Source organism: Pleurodeles waltl, chromosome 4_2, assembly GCF_031143425.1.
Source record: "Pleurodeles waltl isolate 20211129_DDA chromosome 4_2, aPleWal1.hap1.20221129, whole genome shotgun sequence".
Taxonomy (NCBI): Eukaryota; Metazoa; Chordata; class Amphibia; order Caudata; family Salamandridae; genus Pleurodeles; species Pleurodeles waltl.
This window is the reverse complement of record NC_090443.1, coordinates 560,055,219-560,076,774: the sequence shown is the minus strand read 5'-3', so window position 1 is coordinate 560,076,774 and position 21,556 is coordinate 560,055,219.

Genomic DNA, 21,556 nt, shown 5'->3' with positions numbered 1-21,556 from the left:
AACAGTGAGGGTTAGAAAAATTGCCCACCCCAAGACCCTGATAAGTAGGTGTAAAGTGCACCTATATTCCCCAGAGAGCACAGAAGTCATGATAGGGGAATTCTGCAAGGAAGACCAACACCAGCAATGCAACCAAAGAGGATTTCCGGACCTGAGTACCTGTGAAACAAGGGGACCAAGTCCAAGAGTCACGACAATGTCGAGAGAGGGCAGATGCCCAGGAAATGCCAGCTGAGGGTTCAAAGAAGCTGCCACCGGATGGTAGAAGCCGTGGATTCTGCAAGAACGAAGAGGACTAGGAACTTCCCCTTTGGAGGATTGATGTCCCACGTCGTGAAGAAGCTTGCAGAGGTGTTCCCACGCAGAAAGACTGCAAACAAGCCTTGCTAGCTGCAAGGGTCACGGTTAGGGGTTTTGGATGCTGCTGTGGCCCAGGAGGGACCAGGATGTCGCCACTTGGATGAGGAGACAGAGGGGACGCCCAGCAAGTCAGGGAGCCCTCACAGAAGCAGGCAGCACCTGCAGAAGTACCGGAACAGGCACTTAGAAGAGGAGTGAACCGGAGTCCACCCGAAGACACAAAAGGGAGTCCCACGACGCCGGAGGACAACTCAGAAGGTTGTGCACTGCAGGTTAGAGTGTCGGGGACCCAGGCTTGGCTGTGCATGAGGGAAATCCTGGAAGAGTGCACAGGAGCCGGAGCAGCTGCAAATCACGCTGTACCCAGCAATGCAGTCTAGCGTGGGGAGGCAAGGACTTACCTCCACCAAACTTGGACTGAAGAGTCACTGGACTGTGGGAGTCACTTGGACAGAGTTGCTGAGTTCCAGGGACCACGCTCGTTGTGCTGAGAGGGGACCCAGAGGACTGGTGATGCAGTCTTTTGTTGCCTGCTGTTGCAGGTGAGGATTCCGTCATCCCACGGGAGATTTCTTCAGAGCTCCAGGTGCAGAGAGGAGGCAGGCTAATCCATGAGCATGCACCACCAGGAAACAGTTGAGAAGGCGGCAGGAGAAGTGATACAAGGTTGCAGTAGTCGTCTTTGCTACTTTGTTGCGGTTTTGCAGGCGTCCTGAGCAGTCAGCGGTCGATCCTTTGGCAGAAGGTGAAGAGAGAGATGCAGAGGAACTCGGATGAGCACTTGCATTTGTTATCTGAAGAATTCCCCAAAGCAGAGACCCTAAATAGCCAGAAAAGGAGGTTTGGCTACCTAGGTAGGAGGATAGGCTAGTAACACAGGTAAGAGCCTATCAGAAAGAGTCTCTGACGTCACCTGCTGGCCCTGGCCACTCAGAGCAGTTCAGTGTGCCAGCACACCTCTGAATCCAAGATGGCAGAGGTCTGGGGCACGCTGGAGGAGCTCTGGGCACCTCCGCTGGGAGGTGCAGGTCAGGGGAGTGGTCACTCCCCTTTCCTTTGTCCAGTTTCATGCCAGAGCAGGACTGGGGGATCCCTGAACCGGTGTAGACTGGCTTATGCAGAGATGGGCACCATCTGTGCCCATCAAAGCATTTTCAGAGGCTGGGGTCGGCTACTCCTCCCCAGCCCTGACATCTTTTTCCAAAGGGAGAGGGTGTAACACCCTCTCTCTGAGGAAGTCCTTTGTTCTGCCTTCCTGGGCCAGGCCTGGCTGGACCCCAGGAGGGCAGAAACCTGTATGAGGGGTTGGCAGCAGCAGCAGCTGCAGTGAAACCCCGGAAAAGGCAGTTTGGCAGTACCTGGGTCTGTGCTAGAGACTCGGGGGATCATGGAATTGTCTCCCCAATGCCAGAATGGCATTGGGGTGACAATTCCATGATCTTAGACATGTTACATGGCCATGTTCGGAGTTACCATTGTGACGCTATACATAAGTAGTGACCTATGTATAGTGCACGCGTGTAATGGTTTCCCCGCACTCACAAAGTCCGGGGAATTTGCCCTGAATGATGTGGGGGCACCTTGGCTAGTGCCAGGGTGCCCACACACTAAGTAACTTAGCACCCAACCTTCACCAGGTGAAGGTTAGACATATAGGTGACTTATAAGTTACTTAAGTGCAGTGGTAAATGGCTGTGAAATAACGTGGACGTTATTTCACTCAGGCTGCAGTGGCAGGCCTGTGTAAGAATTGTCAGAGCTCCCTATGGGTGGCAAAAGAAATGCTGCAGCCCATAGGGATCTCCTGGAACTCCAATACCCTGGGTACCTCAGTACCATATACTAGGGAATTATAAGGGTGTTCCAGTATGCCAATGTGAATTGGTGAAATTGGTCACTAGCCTGTTAGTGACAATTTAGAAAGCAGAGAGAGCATAACCACTGAGGTTCTGGTTAGCAGAGCCTCAGTGAGACAGTTAGGCATCACACAGGGAACACATACATATAGGCCACAAACTTATGAGCACTGGGGTCCTGGCTAGCAGGGTCCCAGTGACACATAACAAACATACTGAAAACATAGGGTTTTCACTATGAGCACTGGGCCCTGGCTAGCAGGATCCCAGTGAGACAGCGAAAACACCCTGACATATACTCACAAACAGGCCAAAAGTGGGGGTAACAAGGCTAGAAAGAGGCTACTTTCTCACAAACGCACATTGCACTAGAAAGACTGCAGATCATCTGCACTAGCCACCTCATGTGCCCTAGCCCTTGCTCCTGCAGCTTATATGACACAGAGGATTGTTATCTGATGTGTGTGCTGGACTCTGGTATTCAACAGGACATTCAAATTCCTTTTAAGAATACAGGAGACTTTGTTGTTTTTAATTGCTCTTGCATGCCCCCTTTGTCTTGGCTCTCCTCAGCCCACTTGCAAGGTGTCAGTCAAAGACTTGGTGGTAGACAGATAAACAGGGATGAATGGCACCATTAGCATATATCTCCACATTGACAAATACACTGCAGTAGTACCTTGTCACACTCAGATACTACAAAGGAGAGGTTAGGCAAGTTTCCTATAAAATTTAAATGAGCAAGACAGTTAAATTGTGTAAGTATATTGGCATTTCTATAGCTCCTTCCTAATCCTTGTGCATCCCAAGGAGCTGTTACTTAAATATGTATTATAAAACAGAATTGTTAATGACTTTTTTTGTTTCTTAGTGCCTTGAAATCATTCATACCATGAGACATTAGTTAAACAGAAACTTTAATGAAAAAGTGATACTCTTTCATCAGGTTCTATAAATTATTTTACTGAATGGCCCAGCCCTTCATGTCCATCCGCTCTTCTAACTCCCGGTAATTGTTGCATTTAGCCAAATGTATTGTGGTTGTTGTAGGCCATATTGCACTGTAAAGTGCATTTGGCATTTTCTTTCAAGGGGAGCTGTTTTGAGGTGAAGTGGTGAGCTTATGAGCCTTTACCGATGTGAAACACTGTGCACCTCAGAAGGTTGATACCTGTCATCTAATACCAAAATAGACAAAGCATAGGCCACAAAGCATTCACACACGTCTATTCATCCATACATTAGAATCAGTAAAGAGCAACCTATCTCTCACTCCTTTTCACCTCAAATTTGTTGTTTACTGCTGCATAATTTAATCAATTGTGCCACATAATTGGGTCCTCCCTGATTAATGGGAAATCCAGTGTTCTGAGAGTAAAACTCAGCTGTTTAATGTGGAGGTGGGGCAGCCAACAAACTAAAAGAATGAGCCAAGTCTGAGTCGAGCTAAAGGTCTTGCTTGGCTCTTAGGCCCTCATTAGGACCTTGATGGCAAATGCTGCCTACCACCACGGCGACGGCCGCCAACATACCGTCCCCGTGGCTACCGACTGTCCATGCCATTATGACCGTAGCCGGAATTGCGCCAGAAGGCTGGCAGAATTCCGGCTACGGTCATGGTGGTACAGAAACCACTGAAACCCTGGCAGTGGGCAGGGTCAAAATGCCATGGGCGGCCTAGTGATGGCCGGTGTGTTGACTTGCCAATGTCATAATAGTGGAGGTAGGTACCGCCAGTCTGTTGGCGGTAATAACACCACTATACCACCGACCACCGGGGTTGTAATGACCTCCTTAGTGTCTGTGCACGAACTGAGCAGTGAAAATATTTGCCATAAAAATCATACACCAAAGTCACTTAAAATATGAGAAAGCCTCTTATCTTACAAGTTCAACAAATTGTATTTCTCCAACATGTGGAAGTTTTGACATGCATACGTCACGTTATAGCACTCTGCAGTGAGAAGTACTGATTAAAAGTGATAGTTTTTAAACATTAACTTAGAACCATTCCTACCCTGACAGTTGCCATGTGAATTCTTTATGCAGCTCACATACTTATATGTAGTGCAACATTATTGTCTATTAAATAAAACAGAATAGGTACTCTAAACCTATGTATTTGAAGATGCTTTCATATATAATAGTGAAGAAAAAGGAAGATGGGTAAAATAAACTATTTGCCTAAAATCACACAATTTGGTTAAGCTGGGAAACCATGAATAATTCCGGTTTTCTGGTTTCACTTTGTACAAATCAACCACTAAATTGGTGTTTATTTGTCTCTACTTTTTATCTTGAATGTTAATATTCTGTTTTTACCTTTTTGTGCATGAGGTTAGAGTAGGTATAGCAGGCAGAAGAAACCACATGAAAGCTTGGCTTGTTCTGGGTTCAAGGTTCCAACAGCACCCTGATCTGAGCCCCGACCAGGCTTGAAGCTCGAGTCTGCTTGAGCTTTCAGAAGCTCACTCACCTCTAGGTTAATATGATTACTTCAGATAAAACCAAAATAGAAACAGGAGTAGTTTTACAGGACTAGCAGAAAGAGGCTTCACACATTACAGGCAGTGATACACAAGAACACTTAACATTAGACTGGCAACACATAGAAAAACTGCATATATAGACCTAAATCAAAAATAGACACACATTTTGTAGGGACTAGTGAATGTAGCCATGTATTTTTGTTTAAGAGAGTTTGGAATTTCATGTTAAATGGACAGGACCCTGCCATACCAGATGTTTATTTCATTGGTGGCAATAGTAAGGAAATACATAAATTAATATTTAACATCACAAATCTGAGAAATGATCTGAAAAACATAGAAGCAACTGGTGCCTGGGAAGCCATAGGCAATGGATCCTGGACCACTGGAACATTGTTTGGAAATTTGGGAAAAGGGATAGTAGGGATGCTCTTGAGACCTGTGTTGATTGTGGTTTTTCTATAAGGTTTTGTTTTCATTAATAGCAATAAGCTCTTTGCTCTATTGTATAGAGATTTGTAGTTAAATGACCTTGGTTCTGGAACATTTAGGCTTGTGGACTTAACGTGAAAGAAATTGTTTCAATTGAGAAGTGGCTTCACATGGGACTAAGACAAGAATATTGTATACCCTGAGTAGAATTTGAATTGTTGCAAGTGGCATTAAATTGTAACTGATTGTTTGATTCACACCGAAAGCAGAGATGACTTCAGACCAAACCTGAGAAACTACCGGACTATTACAACCTGAAGATGAATCGATTGCTGGTTGGACATTGATCCTTTTGCATCACATGGGCCCACTGAATTGACCAATTGAGATGCCTTAGGTGTTTTTAGAAAGGGACGGTCTTTACAAGTTTTAGTCAGTCTTGCTTTGGTTCTTGCCCCTGCTAGACACGATGTTGTCTGTGCAGCTCTCCCTCTGCACTCCCTGATGATGCTTCTGTTCAGACTTTGATGATGATCTACGTGCTATACTGATGAAGAATCCTTGGATGCTGACCATAGGGGAGGTATATCTCCCTGCTAATTGCCATTTCCCTTGATGTCTTCATTTTTCTAGAATAAAAGCAAGCATGCTGACACCTATTTTATTTTTCTAGTTAGTATTCTGTAGTCTGAGATATATGATTCTCCAAATAATTTTTGTCTATTTTTTGCATTTTGCATTTAGCCCCTCACCCCCCGCCCACGCTCCAAATGCATGTACTAATTTGGTTTGCTGTAGGGACAATCTATGTCCAACCCCGATTTGTGTTCTCTGTTTAATTGAATTCGACAAATTCTAACACAGTCTTATCTGAGATATGTCTTTGTAGCCCAAGGTATTTCTTTAATGATATGTAATATTCTTCTTTAATTCCTAATTCTGTTGATATTAATTAGAATAAACTTGTTTTGCCGTTTTGGGCAACCAATGGTGTTGATTTATCTTTACAATTTGATTTTTCACACATTCTACATGACTTTAGCTTTGTGGTATAAATAAAGCATTGAAACTTTTTATTGATTGGAGTTTTCCTTTCATGACTACACAGGTCATGGTGTCTAAATTGTTGTAATTGTGTTAACGTAAATTGTTGATGGTTTACCACACTACGTACTAGGTCAAAGGATCCTTCGACCTTGGTAAGTGTTTGATTTCTGCAAAGGATGAAAAAACGTGTTCACATAACCAGCTGGTGCACTTGGGACTAGTAACTTATGTGTTTATAGACCCATGAGGTCCCTTTATGGGAGTGAAAGCACTGTGAATATGTTGGACGATTTAAACATGTATTACAGGCTTCACACCGTAATAGACAGACTGCCAGAAAATGGGCAGAAAGACTCAAAGGGAAACTTATTAACTTTATCACCAGGTTTTTGCCACAATAAAGTGGTACAAATCTGGGACACAGTGTTGTGCTGGAATTTACTTTCCAACAAACATCCTGATTTGTGTTGGAAAGTTACCTAACATAAAACAAAGCAGAGATAATTTCTTCTTCTTAAACTTTAAGGGTTGTACATGGGAATTTCAATTAGACGCGCGCCAGAGCCGAGCCAAGGGTCTAGTTCGAATCTTAGATCCCCAGAATGATCTGAGCCTTGAAAATATTTGCTATGTAATACATACAACAAACCACATAAAATATGATAAAATTTCTTCAAAATTAAAAAATGTATGCTTCTTTAAGATATGGAAGCTTTGAAATTAAGAGCACCCTACTGAAAAGTACTTGTTAAAAGTGATAGTTTTCTACCATTGGTAGCCTGAACTCATATATTTGAACCTGCTTTTATATGCAATAATGAAGGAGTTTTGGTGAAACAAAATATTTGCCTAAGATCACACATACTGTTTTTGTGATACAGAATGACCTTGTCCCGAAAATATTGGAGTGCTTTATATGAACACATATTACAATACCCAAGATCACAATGCATTGTTTATTGGCATGGGGAGATTAAGTGATTGGCCCAGAATCACAGGATGTTGAGCCAATGTTGAGACTCAAACCTAGTTCCCCAGTTCCACAGTCAGCAGCTCTGACCATAACGCCACATCATGTGTAGCTGGAGTGTGCTTCGAAGAATCCAAAGTTCGGCCCATTATGGGCTCGAAGTTCCATCAGGAACTCAAGCTGAACCAGATCCGGGATCTAACTGTCATTCAACTGTTCATGTTTTTTTGATGCAAAGCCTTAATTACTGAAAAATGCATATAGAACTTTGTACCAAAAATGTACACCTGCTCAAAGCAGGCATAAAGAATGAGTAAAGTATTCCATCTTTTAAACTTTTGAAGCTTTACATATGTACAGAACTTTGGAGCATACATATAGTGGTAAAAATATTAAAGAAGGCTAAAGCATGGTTTTTGTTTAGCAGGGTACCCTTCCACTACAAAAAAGTATGCTTGACATCATTGATGCAAGGCCAGCACAAGGGGTGACAGAATCAGCCTCAGACCTTAGTAGGTATGGTGCTGTTCTACTCTCTACTATCAATGCAGGAAATCAACTTTGGTTACTGTGTTGCATTCTAGCAAACGTTACAAATGTGCCCCTCAATGTTTAAATGCTTACAGTGCTTCAAAAATATGTTTTAGTGTGACACATTCAAACTGTACCTAGTGCAAACCTTTCTATGACTGGTAACAAGCTTACAGTGCCTTTCAAAAAAGAATAACTCTTTGACACTAGGAAGCTTCACTCCATTCTACGAAATGAAGCCTGTATTGGCTAAGCAGATTGTTAAGCTGTTTTCTACAGGCCTGGGGTAGTACATGGCTATTGAATGAGGGACACTGTAAGAAGCATGATTTCTGGTTGAGTTGGGTGAAAACCTTTCTCAAGCAACAACCACAATCATGCTCAGGGTGAACCACAAAAGTTACAAAATTAACCTGTACTTAACGTATCTCTGCTAGCCTTGGCACAAAAGCAGTCAGTCTTAACTTAGAGGCACTATGTTAAGCATGTATGCAGCATATAAACAGTAACACAATGAAAACACAACACAAGAAAAAGCGCACACTAATTTATAGAGTAGAGTGAAATGTAGTAAATAAAATGAGAACAAAACAACAAAAATCCAAGTAGTAGAATCCGAGATATGACATTTTAAATGTTTAAGTAAAAATAGTACCAAGAAGCAGAAAGTTAAAACGGTTGGTATAAGGTTGCTAGTCCGAGACAAAGTCATAAATTCAGGCTGACCATGATGGAGTGTGGGCTAGATACAGTGATCAGGTTTGTCCCACTGAAAAAGATTACCTTCTCAAAGTCCTAAGCACAGAGTTCAGTGCTTAAGGGTTTCACGGGAGGAGCTTAACTAATGCCAGACAAAGGCCCAGGACCTGGGAAGGCACCTCTTGTGAATCAGGAGCTCACTCCAGCAGAGGCTAGCAGGGATTAGGCAGGTCGAGTTCTAGGTCCAGGCAGGTCCATTTGCAGGTCCAGGCAGGGCCGGTTGCAGCAGGTCAGCTGAGTAATTGTAGGGAGGTCCCTGGAGCTCATTGTGTCCCTGTAGTTCAGAACTGGAGGTCAGCCACCTGACCCTCTGAGACACTCTGGTAGTACTCAGTTTAAGGAGATGGTCCGCTCTCAAACAAAAAGGCAGGCCTCAAAAAGCAGGGCAGTCATCCGAAGAACAAGGCATATTTCAAGCATGAGGGTAGTCCTCTGGAGAACAAGGAAGGCTTCAAGCAGCAGGGCAGTCCTCTGGTAGCAGCAGGCAGTCCTCTGAGAAACAAGACAGGTCTCAAGCAGCAGGGAAGTCCTCTGATAAACAAGGCAGGCCTCAAGTAGCAGGGTAGTCCCTGGGAGTACAAGGCAGTCCTTCAGTAGGCTTCCACGGGTCCAGGACTGTACTGAAGAATAGGCCTGAGGGTCTAATATTTATACCTGGTGCAAGTCTTATAAGTGGGAGAAACGTCTAGAATTTCCCTACATCTGGTTCTGGAATTTCCTTCCTTCTGCTGCTCAGGCACCATGGCGCCTGGGGTGACAATAGACTGGTGTCAAGTTCTTTGTGAGTGTGCTGAGGCAGCTTCTTTGAAATGTAATTGGGGCCGGGAACATCTCCGCTCCTCCCATCCTGCCAACACTTAATCCCCCTTTGTCTCACTGTCTGGGAGGAATACAGAAAGGCCATGTGCAAACCACACTGAGTCATGTGACACAGACCATAGGCATCAAATGGTTAGGAAAAGAAAATGCTAACTTTCTAAAAGTGGCATTTTCCGAATTGTGACTTAAAATCCAACTTTACCATTAAAGAGGGGTTTAAATTATGATTCTTTAGATACCAAACTAGACCTTCCCACCTGTTCTGAGTTGAAAGTTATCACTTATTAGATGTAATAAGGTAACCTAATGTCATCATATGGAAAAGGCAGGATTTGCACTAGTGAAACATGAATTTAAGAGTTGTTTTACCTATCAGGACATGAAAAATTTAAAAGCACATGGCCAACTTTTCAAATACACTGCACACTACCCTATGGGATTTTTAGGGCCTACTCTAGGAGTGAGTTAAATGAGTTAAAAAGGAAGATTTAGCCCTAGCAAAATGTTCATTTTACAACTGCGCTACAAACAGCAGTGGCAAGTGTGAGATGTGTTTTAAAGGGCTACTTAGTTTGGTAGTACAAAAAGTGCTGCAGGCCCACTAACAGCATTTAATTTACATGCCCTGGGAACATGTAGTACCACTTTACTAGGGACTTATATGTAAATTAAATGTGCCAATGGATGGAAGCCATTTTATCATGTTTAAAGGAGAGAGCACAAGAATTTTACCACTTATTAGGAGTGGTAAAGTGCACAGCTTGCTAAAAGCCAACGAAAATGGGTTCAGAAAACAAGAACAGGCAATGTAAAAGGTTTGGGGGTGATCCTGCAAAGTGGGCCAACAGATACAGTTTTTATTATTGGTGTCCCATTTCCTAAGATACTTTTGATTCCAATTCAATTAGCCTTCATACAACTAACTCTCCAAGAGCAGCAACAGTGAGCAATCAAGGCTCAGTAGAGATGACAGAGTGATGATGACTTCCTTACAGCATGATACATTAATCACAACCTTTAAATTTCAATGAGTGACTACAGCTTTATCTTTCAAAAAGACGGAGTGCTTATTGTAGCGGTTGGTGGTATGGGTTGAAACCTCATACATGGGCACAGACAAAACGCACAAGATGCCATCGCTCAGAACCAAGAATTTGACCCATTGCTACCCTCATCTCAGTTAACTGTATTATCATGAATGTTTACTTGCTCTTCAGGAGCAGAACTTGAAGATATTCTTTGAAAAAAGTGCTTCCAACAGAGAAAGATTTTTTACATAGTTTGAAAACCTACAACAGGTTATCATAGTTATTCCAGTATCTTCCTTGAGGCTGACGGAAATGTAATTGGTCTCTGGCTCAAAAGGGAAATATGTACAGAGTACACATTTCCAACATATCCTCAGTCATATTAAGGAAATTCTGGGTTTCAAACCTTTGCCACAATCTAAGAAAGATTTTCTCTCACAGTATGAGGAGCGTAACCAAGACCAAATGCCCTTTCATGATGTCTCACAATGTGTTCTCAAAGAATAGAAGAACGTGGACAAATAAACAGTGCACATTTCCTTAAGAAAAGATAGTTTTTGGAGGATTGTAATCTTTAAACTTTACTTTATTCAGCTAATTGCCATAAAAGCATAGAATAGTACAGACATTTTAAATCATGAGAGACAAATATAAATATAGCATCCTATAAAACTGGATAAAAACAATTCATTATTGTAAGTAGACTACAGTTAGCGGACCAGATCATAAGAACATCCTCCAGTTAACCATACAACTATTATCATCTAAATACTCAAAATTGCTCTTGACATACTCACCTTCTGCCTTGTTATCCATATGGATAATAAGTAGAGGGATACAGGAAAGGCTATACTCTGTTTGGTGTCTGATCTTAGAATGCGCAAAGCCTTAGCATGTCTCCTTGCCCCAATGATCCGGAAAATTGGTACAAGCAATTTCTTTCTGCCCATTTGATAGGTTGGGCAAAAGAACAAAACATGCGCTTCTATTTCCTCCTTCGCCCCGGAAGTGGGACAATTATGTCCAGCTGGCACAATTACACTGTATCATCTGTCAGTGAAAGTAGCGGGTGGGAGAGTGCTGTATCTAAACTGTAAGTACAGCTTCCTAGTTTGAGGGGGCTCAATTTCATCAAGGAACTGCTCAAATTTCAAATCATCTTTGATCAAGAGAAATTAGTTGGTGAGTCTGCCCAGGGAGACAAACACCTGTGAATGGCAGATTATCATTTGCCTGTACCTTCCCTTTAAGAATGATTTAATGAGAGCAGAAGCACCCAAGGGTTCACCCAACAGATTGCTACACCCCATCTTTGACATATTTCATCCATGGGAAATTGACTGAACCAGCAATGCTCAAGATTTCCTTCAGCCCTTCATGGTAAGACATGACCTTAGGTGTGGACCAATACGTTTCCAGTAAAGCATAGGCCTAACTCCAATCAACTCCGAAATTGGCCTAAGGTTAAGTCTAACCCGAGAGACAGCAATGTTGTACTGGTTGGGAGTGCCAGTAACTGTCGTAAAAAACAGTTCTCTACTGCAACACTTTTACCTAGGTCCTTTTGGCCTCACAGCTCTACTCCATAAAGAGCAGAACATAATGCCTGCTGTTTGCATATTTGAATCACTTGGGGCAATGGTTGAAAAGATGTTGTCTGATCTGTTCTAATTAGTGCCCCAGTTTTTTGCAACAGTTTTAACTTGCACTTATCTACGCAGCATTGACAATCTAAATGCTCTGTGAGCGTTAACCCAACATAGTCACATACCTGCACATGTTCCAGAGGGACCTGCTGCAACCTGGGATTAGGTCTTCAGGTAGAGCAGGGATTTAAAACCATGCACATTGTTTTTGCTACATTTATTTCTAGTCCCCTCAAGATACATAAGCTCTCAAAGCAATGTAGGATTTTCTGCAGCCCCATTGTGGATTTTGATTACAGTAAAGTATTGTCTGCAAACATTAAGGCTGGATCCCTAATGCTAGCCAGGCAAGTGCCATCTCCTGCACATTGAGTCAAGAATGAAATTAAATCATTAACATAAAGTATAAAGAGAGTAGGGGCTTAGACCAACACTGTTTTACTCCTCTGCTGACCGGGTGTGGTTCTGTCATTTTACCCATTTGGCCACATCAAACTTGTGCATAGTTATTACTATTAAACGTTTTTATAATAATCAAAAAGTCTCTAGGAACCACTAGGAGTTGGCCATCCTCCAAGATGACGGTTTCCCAAATAATGAGCTGTAATCTGAAAACCTAGTCCACCATGCTGATTCTTTTTCAAAAGCTGGCCTGCAGAAGGGATGGTACTTCCTTCTCACTCGTCCATGCCAGAAATCGGTCTAGGAGAATACTACTAAACATTTTTTGTGCACAATCAGACTGGTTGGCCGATAGTTACTTGGGTCTGAAGGGGACCCTTTCTTGTGGATTGGAACTATCTCAGCCCCTGCCTATGTTACTGGAATGGGTGCCCCCAAGAGAATTCCACTGAAGAGTGTTGAAAGGTAAGGGCTCCAAACATTGGGTTCACCCAAAAACAGGTCCCCTGGAATTTTCTCAAGGCCTGGGGCTTTGTTTGGGACTATTTTACAGATTACGGATCTCACTTCAATCAGCGAAATTAGACCTGTGACCCTTTCACTCCTCCATGCAACTTGGTTCCTTGCCTCCTCAATAAGTGTGTAAATATGCTCAATCTCAGATTATGGAGTGGAAAAATCTGCAGCAGGGACATTTACCTCAATCTGGCTGAAACCTTCCTTGTTTCATGATGCAATCAAGTTCTAAAAAGTACGCTGATTGCCTACTGCCACAACGTCAAGTGTTTCTCTCATTTCCTCATTTCCCACTCTCGTTTAGCAATTCTAATGGACACTTTATAGGCCTCCCTTTACTCCTTATTGGTCCTATTGTTTTATAGCAGACATATGGGCAATCCTAGCCATTTTACAGGCTTTATTATACCAGAACTGGCAGGGTTCACTTGTTATTGACCTTTTTATAGTCTCATAAAAGTGGTCTTTTAGCTGGGCAAAAAGTGTATTATGGATGGAACTAACTTCATCTAGATGGGCCCCCTGGTCCATATTCCCCTCCAATTCCTGGAGCTCACCTACACTGCATGCAACAAGTTGACAGACCTTCCCAATCTGCTCTTCAGAGCTGACCATACTGGACCACTTGACTCTCCGCCTGTTGCTGGTCATATGTAGCTCCTCTATACTGACCCTTCAGCACCCCCTGGGAGCTCAATATCTAGGACCAGTGCATTATGATCACTATCACTCCTATCCAGTACTACTGTGTCACTTATAAATGGCCAAGCCCTTACATCCATCAAGATGTAGTCAATAAAGCTACTACCAAGGAATCAATTGAAAGTGTGCTTCCCTTCATTATCGGACTAAGTCCTACCATCCCAGCACGTAACCCTTGGTTCAGTGTTAGGGCATTAAATTGAAGTGCCAGCATAGTCCACCCGCTTATTGGAGCAATCCCCAGATTAGGGATGGACCAGGGGCTATCCTCATTCCAGGTAAGTGGGGTTACACTAGCACACAGGCAAATAATTTGGCAAATAAAATACCCACCCAGAAGCTCCAAAACCTCCACCAGGATAGATGCCATATGTGCATTTAATAGCTCAATGGTTAAAGATGCATTATGTGCCCCCTCAGTCTTAAATAAACATTATAGATGTAGATGGAGAGGAATGGAAAGTCCAGCAGCAAGCAAAGAATATCCTGCAAAGCTCTCACTATTTCTTGGGCCTTGCAGTTAAGGGCGGTACTCACCCAGGTTACTAGACCCCTAATGGACTGCCCCTCCCTTTTGTGATTGCTACTTTTCTAAAGTTAGTGTACCCAGAATGGAAGACTGTCTTGGTAGATCATGTTTCTTGGAAGAGGCAAATCGAGTGTAAGTCTACAAACTCAGCCCATTCTGGAGATTTGATTTTAGAAGCTAGCTCAGCTTTATTCCAGGAAAACAATTTTACATGGGTATTAGGATATTTAATCATGGGACCACCAATGATATCAGGTCACATTTGCACAGATTGTATTGAGACCTGCAGCTTGCAAAGGTGATGTCGGAGATGCATAAACATCTATGGCCAACACCCTATCCGCTCTTAAGCACTCTGCATTAATTCATTGGAATAGCACTGACCACCCTGATGCCACGCTGCCTTCACCTCAGTACTACTTTAATGGTCTATCAAATTCCACACCCAAACCATTACCTGTTACAACAGGTGGCAACCCAGCAGGGGTAATACCCTGTGTACAGTGCCCAGACAACATGTGAGGCCCCGGTGGATCTAGCAATACAATCTCTTTAGCCATATCCCTCAAATTCCTGAACCTCATTGCTGCCATTCCTCAGCCTCCAACCGCGGGTTCTACAGAATTAATTATTTAAGGTGAAGCTCTGGGGGAGGCGAGTCAATCGACCCATCTAGTGCGCCAAAGTGATTAGCGACAAGAATTCAAGCAGATAAAAGTGCCCAACCAGAGTGGGTATAGGTTTTACAAGTACTTGGAGTGTGCCCCCAAACACAACTGGGTTTATAAAAATAGCCCAGAGGCAGCCACTCAAATAGGGAATCTCTTTGCGGGCCACCAGTGTGATCAAATAATAGACTTTGAAGTACCCAAGGGGTTCTGAAGTTGGCCACTATATTATCACTTTGACGATCCATCAATCCAGGTCCCAACCAGCCCACCTTTTCAGAGAGTAAAATGTAATTAGCTGTGGAAAGAGGGTAGTTCCTGTGGCGAGTCAGCCAGTTCAGGCATTTATTGGTGAGCTCTTCCTGGTCCTCCCTCTGGTCTTCAAGTAGCCGGGGAACACCTGATAAAATTAGTACATATGAACAAGATGCAGGTGGGGGTTCTATAACAGACAGTTTCTAATGGTGGTTGCGTTCAATTGCCAAGGGCCGGTTCAAATCTCCCATCTCCACCATATGGCTTTCTGTACTTCCAGACCCAGGAGAAACGGTGTCAGTACTTTGCGAACAGCCAACCTCAGCCTGGGCAGCAATAATGGAAGTCTCAATCAATTTTCCTCATGTCCCAACAGTCAATTCAATTTCCAGGAGATAAGAGAAGAAAGAATGCCTTAAACAGGATGAGTGCAGCTGTACATTTTTCTATTAAAACAAGTGCTTATTGCACCATATGCCTTGCAATTTATGCCGAAGAATTTTTAAACATATTTAAGTTGTTTAGAGACTAAAGAATACCCTAAAGTTATTTTGGGTAACAAGGAGCACCTGGCAAAGGTTTTGCCAAGTAACACCTTCGGCAACTTGTAGGCTGCATTGGCGGTGGCTGGTGCATCATCTTTGCTTTTCCAGAAACCCTAGCACAGGCTGCCTGGAACACACAGCCTTTTTGGGGCTTGGCCTGAGGCCGGGGGACTACACAAGAAGGAAAAACCAGAACACAAGTGCCACAACCACGAGGGCAGAATCCTGACTATATTAAAGTGATGAGGGAGCCAGGCTTCAACAACTCTACGACGTCTGGAAAACTCATATAACGAACAAATGGATTCTTTCAATAATAAAAGGTGGCTATTCTATGGAGCTGGAACATCTGCCACGACAGACAATCAGGGAACACCAGTTCCAAGGGATATGGTCAAGAAAGGACTCACTGATCAAAGGTGTATAGGATCTCTTAATGAAAGGAGCAATAATGAAAGTTCAGGAAACAGAAAAGAGTTAAGACTTCTATTCTGTTCCACATTCCAAAACCAGACAGGACATTCAGACCAGTGATGAATCTAAAAGGATTATGGCCCTCATTACAACCCTGGCGGTCGGTGTTAAAGCGGCGGTAAGACCGCCAACAGGCCGGCGGTAAAAAGATGGATTCACGACCATGGCGGAAACCGCCAACATAGACAGCCACTTTAACACTCCGACTGCCACGGCGGTACAAATAAACAGCTTGGCGGTCACCGCCAACAGACAGGCGGAAGACAATGTACCGCCCACACTATTATGAAAGGCCAATTCCCGGGGTGGAACCAACGCGAACAAAAACACGGCGGAAACAGGACTTGGAAGGGAAAACACTCACCTCTACACATTCCACGAGGAACAAGGACGCCATGCAGCCAGAACTCCAAATACTCCCTGCGGTAGTATTCCTGCTCCTCTACCAAGAGCACAAAAGACGGCAGCGACGACCACAGTGAGTACTGCACCTACAACACAGGGGAGGGGGGAGGGAAAAGAGAGTGACACACACATGCAAAGCACAATACCCCCACCCTCACCCACAACAACATACACACAAATACATGCTGCAACATTACATTTACCCCCGCCCCACTCCCCTGGAAGAACACCAGGACAAAAGGAAATGAGTTGAACAAGTGTAATAAATAAAAATCCATTAGTCAAAACTTGAAATACAGTATAAACAAATATGTACATCAACTACACAAGTCCGGATAGTGCACCATTCAGAGACGGTGGACCACTGGGCCCAAAATGCATGGGCGAGGCTCACACTCAATACCAGACTCCAAACAGAGAGAACACTGCAGGGGCATCAGATCGAAATGAAACAGGCACCTCAGGGGGAAGGGAAGAGGGGGCACCTCAGCCGGATGAGTGCACGCCGCCATCTCCATGAGGGGGCTCCATGCCCATTGATGTATCCTGGGGAGTGCAAAGCCACAGTCTCTCAAGTCTCTCCAGTGGGTGGTTTTCCCACTGCTCTATCCTGGGGAGTGCAAAGCCACAGTCTCTCAAGTCTCTCCAGTGGGTGGTTTGCCCACTGCTGTATCCTGGGGAGTGCAAAGCCACAGTCTCTCAAGTCTCTCCAGTGGGTGGTTTGCCCACTGCTCTATCCTGGGGAGTGAAAAGCCACAGTCTCTCACGTCTCTCCAGTGGGTGTTTTGCCCACTGCTGTATTCTGGGGAGTGCAAAGCCACAGTCTCTCAAGTCTCTCCAGTGGGTGGTTTGCCCACTGCTCTATCCTGGGGAGTGCAGAGCCACAGTCTCTCAAGTCTCTCCAGGGGGTGGTTTGCCCACTGCTCTATCCTGGGGAGTGCAAAGCCACAGTCTCTCAATTGGATAACAGTCTCCACTGGTTCTGGAGGGGGATTTGTGACCAGAGTGCTTCATCCTGCCAAGGACTGAGGTAGTGGATGCCTTTCTCCACTGGTTCTGGAGGGGGCTTGGTGCCCAGAGTACTTCATCCTGCCAAGGACTGAACTAATGGATGCCTTTCTCCATTGGTTCTGGAGGGGGCTTGGTGCCCAGAGTGCTTCATCCTGCCAAGGACTGAAGTAGTGGATGCCTTTCTCCACTGGTTCTGGAGGGGGCTTGGTGCCCAGAGTGCTTCATCCTGCCAAGGACTGAGCTAGTGGATGCCTTTCTCCACTGGTTCTGGAGGGGGCTTGGTGCCCAGAGTGCTTCATCCTGCCAAGGACTGAGCTAGTGGATGTGATACTCCACTGACGGTGGTGCAACATGCAAGCTGCCCAGGCTCCTGGAATTGACCACCAGCCTCGGACAACTGACCATTGTGGATGGCAGCCATGTCTGCGGTGGTGCCACTAGCTCAAGATGTCGCGGGCCGCTAGCGGTGCTGGCGGCTGTGTCAGTAGCGGTGGTGCTTGCGGCTGCCTCAGTTGCATCGGTCCTGGTGGCGGGCTCTGTGGCATCGGTGCTGGCGGCGGGCTCTGTGGCATCGGTGCTGGTGGCGGTCTTTGTGGCGGCGGTGCTGGTGGCGGTCTTTGTGGCGGTGGTGCTGGTGGCAGGCTCAGTGACTGCGGTGCTGGTGGCGGGCTCAGTGACTGCGGTGCTGGTGGTGGTGTGTGTGGCAGTGCAGGTGTCGGTGCTGGTGGCCGTCTTGTCCGCCATGCAGGTTGGCGTCGACGTCGGCCTGCCCTTCATTTTCCGGCCCTTCCCCACCTTGGATGGTGGCGCAGCTGCCTTGCCACTATCCACTTCTGTTTTGTCTGAGCCCTTGGTGGCAGGTGGTTTCGCCTTCTCCCTCTGGGATGTGGGCAACTTTTTTACTTTTGGAGATGGTGGAATGTCCTTGCCCTCGCTCTATGGAACACTGGCAGCCCTGTTGCTTGGTGCACTCCAAAAGCCCGCAGCTGCTGGCACCACTGTGCCAGGTAATGTGGTGGCTGAGGTGCTAGGTTGGGACCTGGAAAGGCAGGCCCTAGGGGACGGACGGGGGGAGGTGTAGGGAAGAGGTCAACATTAGATAGAAAAAGCTTTTTAGACACACTGTGACGGGTAGATGGAGGGGGTTTGGGAGTGGAGGAAGAGGCAGTGGTTGTAGGAGGTGTATGTTTGCTGACTTTGGGTGAAGGTGCATGGGCTGGAGGCTGTTGTGAGGTGGATGGCTGTTGGGTGGGTGTGTGGCTGCGATGTGTGCTTTGGTAGGAGGGCTCACAGCACACTGGTAGAGGATACAGGGGATGTGTGAAAGGTAGTGGGGGTGGTGAGTGCACGTGACCCGTGTGTGGTGATGGGCGTGCTGGTGATGGAGTTAGTGGCTGAAGATGTAGTGCATGCAGGTGTGAGTGGAGATGAGACAGGGAGGAAGGAGGGAGACGTGGAGGAGGGGGACACAGTGGAGGCAGTGGATGTTGGTATGTGTGCATGGGTATGATGCTTGTGTGAGTGCCTGTGGGATATGTGGTACTTATGTTTGCAGGAGCCACCCTTGTGTGTTGAGGTGTGTGCCTGCTGGTCTGATGGTGTGCTTGGGATAGGCTGAGGTACAGGGAATTGGGTCTGGGTGGAGGAAGTTGGGGGGCAGGCTGGACACAGGGACAATGGCTTGCATCAGTGCTGAGGCCAGAGCCTGAAATGCTCTCTGTTGGGCTGCCTGGCCAGAATGAATGCCCTCCAGGTATGCATTTGTTTGTTGCAACTGCCTCTCTACACCCTTGATGGCATTCAGAATGGTAGACTGCCCAACAGTGAGGGATCTCAGGAGGTCAATAGCCTCCTCACTGAGGGCAGCAGGGCTGACTGGGACAGGGCCTGAGGTGTCTGGGGCGAAGGAGACTCCCACCCTCCTGGGTGAGCAGCCACGGGCCACACGCTGAGGGGCTGATGGGAGGGCGGTGCTGGTAGGGGGGTGGCAGCTGTACCTGTTGATGCAGGGGGCACAGAGGGGCCCGCCACCGCAAGGGAGGAAGAGTCGCTGTCGCTGATGTCACCTCCTGTCCCTGCTGTGGATCTCCCCTCGCCCTCCGTCCCATTTTTTTGCTTCAAACTCCGTTGTCTCGCCCTCCAGGGCCATGTGAGATGCAGCTCCCTCCTGCTCCGGTGCCACTGCTCCTCCGCCTGATTATGTTAATGCACACAAGAACAGGGAGACCACAAAAAGGGGGGGGGGAGACAGAAAAAAGACATGTTCAGTGCTTGCAATACCGCTACTGTTGGCGGACACTACAGACACAGCAGCCCTCTGCACTACGTCATGCACTTAGAGTTCCCTAATTAATCACAGGGACATGGGGTACAAGGCCTATGCCCGATTGCTGCACACATGGAAGTCACAGGAGCCTGACTAGGTGTAGTTGGCTCTTACCACTGGTGGGGTTGGGGTGCCACATGGCCTGCCTCACAAAGGGACCTTGCCTACAAAACTCGGCCTGGCCTAGGGGAACCCACAGCCCACCTCCCCCACCCAGACACCTCGTAATGCGTGCACAGTCAGATGGATGTGACTGTACTCACCCCCTTGTGGCTGCTGTGATGCCCTCAAGCGCCCATCCAACTCCGGATACGCCACCGCCAGGATCCGGAACGTCAGGGGGGTCATGGTGCGACAGGCACCCCTCCCACGTTGGGAGACCATCCCCAGCTGGGCCTCCGCCGTCTACTTGCTCCAGCAGCAAATGTCCTCCCATCTTTTGCGGCAGTGGGTGCTCCGTCTGTGGTGGACCCCCAGAGTCCGGACGTCCTTGGCGATGGCACGCCAAATATCCTTCTTCTGGTGGGCGCTGACCTAGAGGAATAGTACGGGGGAAAAGGATAATCTTTAACTGTCCGGACCATCACAGTCATTGACCCACGTTCCCACCCTTGCCCTGAAGCACATACACACTGTCCACTCATGCAGGCCTCAGTACCCCCGTATCTTCCATCCACACCACTCCAAACAGGCATTGCCCGTACACCATGCTCACAGTGTACTCACCTGTTTGTCTAGAGGACCGTAGAGTAGCGTGAACTGGGGGAGGACCCCATCCACTAACTTCTCCAACTCCTCCGAAGTGAAGGCAGGGGCCCTTTCCCCAGACACATGAGCCATCATCGCTTCCAGACTGAGGTTACAGCAGCACTTGCAGTGTAGGTCCTCTCCTGTCGAAGGTCAGGTATCAAGTGAGTGAACAGACAGAAAATGGAAGTCACGTCCGCGGTGGTGTGTACCGTCACCGCCGGCGTACATCGTCATTGGCTCCTGGGACCCATAGGGTCCAAAGTTAACCAATGCAGGATGGATTGCGCCGTGGTCTTTGACCGCCTACCGCGAAGGTGTACAACGCCAGTGCAGTTACCTCATATCCCCTTGTTCCACCTTACAGGTCAGGCAGCCGCCATTTCAGGGGGACACATGGCATTAATTTTAAATGCATCACACCTATCTAGGCCTTGCATACACACAGTAACAGACACATTGCGGATTGACAAATGTGTGCAATTAAATATATTTTTTTAATACCTCAGTGTTGGCTGACTCTCTGCTCGCTGTTCTCGTCCATAGGACACGTCCGCTGGGGCAGGTAAGGAGATGGCGGCATCCTCCGGTGTACAGACCACTAGTGAACCTGTCAACAATGGAAGAGAGACATGTAATAGTCACCTACAGACTTGATCGTGCAACAATCCATGAACTGTGTGCCCAGTTGGAGCCAGACCTGATGTCAGCTGTCCACCATCCCACAGGAATCCACCCTCTAGTGCAGGTCCTGTCAGTACTCCATTTCCTGGCAAGTGGGTCTTTTCAAACAACAGTGGCCATTGCATCAGGGCTGTCCCAACCTATGTTCTCAAACGTGTTGTCCAGAGTGTTGTCTGCCCTGCTGAAACACATGCGCAGCTACATCGTTTTCCCTCAGATGGAGGATTTGCCCACAGTGAAAGGTGACTTCTATGCCCTGGGACATATCCCCAACATCATAGGTGCTATTGATGGGACACATGTGGCATTGGTACCCCCCAGCAGGAGTGAACAGGTGTACAGAAATTGGAGGAGC